The sequence below is a fragment of the Myotis daubentonii genome, chromosome 2 (genome assembly GCF_963259705.1).
Source record: "Myotis daubentonii chromosome 2, mMyoDau2.1, whole genome shotgun sequence".
In the NCBI taxonomy this organism is placed as follows: Eukaryota; Metazoa; Chordata; class Mammalia; order Chiroptera; family Vespertilionidae; genus Myotis; species Myotis daubentonii.
In genome coordinates, this window is record NC_081841.1 from 111,180,923 (window position 1) to 111,182,805 (window position 1,883).

A 1,883-nucleotide genomic window follows, 5' to 3' on the forward strand; every position below is an offset into this window, starting at 1 on the left:
TTACATTTAAAATTATTATTAATAGGTACTTGTTTTTCACCATTTTTATTTTTATGCCTGTGTTCCTTCCTATTTCTTCTTTTTACAGCAGACCCTTTAGCATTTCTTGTTTGGTGGTAATGAACTTCCTTAATCCTTTTTTTGTCTGTGAAGCTCCTGATTTCACCCTCAATTTTGATTGATAGCTTTTCTGGGTACAGTATTCTTGGATTCAGACCCTTGCTTTGCATCACTTTGTATATTTCATTCCATTCCCTTCTGGTCTGATGTGTTTCTGTTGAGAAATTAGTCGATAGTCTGATGGGAGAAAAATATGGAACTCTTCATGTATTTACGTGTCAGCCTTGTACAGGGGACATGTCCATATTCTTTGTATTGTTCCAATTTTAGTACATAGGTTGCTGAAGTGAGCACTGCATTCTGCTTATTAATTTGTGCAGTTATTCAGCATCTGGTCAGCTAATGTTCAAGAAAAAATATTAATTTTTATAAAAATGATCTATTATTTTATGTTAATGATTACTCATTTATTTTAGCCCTTTGTATTCATCATATCTCTATCAAAATAAATCTACATTTCTATGAAAATTGAAGCTTTTGGGTTTTTTGTAGCCCACAGAACCTTAAATCTTGTTTACTTGGCCCATGTTAGCCTTTGAGTTTGACATGCTTGACCTAATCCTAGAGGGTAGGATTCTGAGTGAAATAAGTTAGTCAGGAAAAGGCAAATACCACATGATTTCACTTAGATGTGGAATATAAAGAACAATATAAATGAGCAAACAACACAGAAACAGACTTATAGATACAGAGAAGAGACTGATGGTTCCCAGAGGGATGCGAGCTTGGGGGACTGTGTGAAAAAGGTAAAGAGATTGAGAAGCATTGATTGGTAGTTACAAAATAGTCATGGGGATGTAAAGAACCATATAGGAAATTCTAGTATAGTCAATAATATTTTAATAACTATGTATGGTGCCATGTGGTACTGGAAATATCAGGGGAAACACTTTGTAAAGTACGATTGTCTAACCACTGTGCTGTACACCTAAAACAAAATAATACTGAACGTGTGCCGGGAGCCGGTCCATGCTTGCTGTTTCAAGGGACCTGGCATATATGGCATACTGTTCTTAATATGTCTGCTCACCTTCTTGGCACTATGTGTTTTAACCAAGGTCTCTGAGAAAGGTTGTTTCCCCAGGTAGGGATTTTCCCCTGAAGTTAGGGAGGGAATAAAACCTCTAAACTAAGTGCCAGGCGGGTAATTAATCACTTTAACTACGAACAATCATGCTTAAGCTACATAATCTTTACTCCCTGGAATGGAGATAAGAAATACCCTAACCTTTGGAATAGAGATTGATAGGATTGGAATCAACTGGTATAAATACAGATGTAACAAGACAGAACTTAGAAGACATAACCTACACAGAACCTAGAGACAGAAGAACTTCACTGGAGAGAACATGGCAAAAGATCCTGGACAGAAACTGGCAAAAGAACCTAGAGACAGAACCTAGCGAGAGAACATGGCAAAAGATCCTGGACTGAACCTGACTATAGAACATGGCAAGAGAACCTGACTAGAACCTGGTGACTGAACCTGGCTGGAGAACCTGGACAGAACCTGGCTGGAGAAACTAGCGAGGGAACATGGCTATAGAACCTGGCTGGAGAACCTGGAGAACCTGGCTGGAGAACCTAGCAAGAGAACATGGACACAGAACCTGGCTGGAGATCCTAACCAGAACTTGGCTAGAGATCCTGGCTAGGCTGCTGATCAACTGAACGCTGCCTCCGAGTCTTTCCCTCTTTGCCGACTCCGTCCACACCTTTGGGGACCCCTGGACCTGCTGGGGTCGGACCCCGGCAAACGTGCC

At 40.1% G+C, this 1,883-nt stretch overlaps 1 non-coding gene across 1 annotated transcript; it reads right to left on the bottom strand.

Moving 5' to 3' along the window:
* Positions 1-307: 307 nt before the first annotated feature.
* On the bottom strand, positions 308-414 carry LOC132228932 (U6 spliceosomal RNA). The gene has a single exon (XR_009451533.1). It is a non-coding gene; the product is annotated as a U6 spliceosomal RNA (small nuclear RNA).
* Between the last annotated feature and the right edge of the window lie 1,469 nt (positions 415-1,883).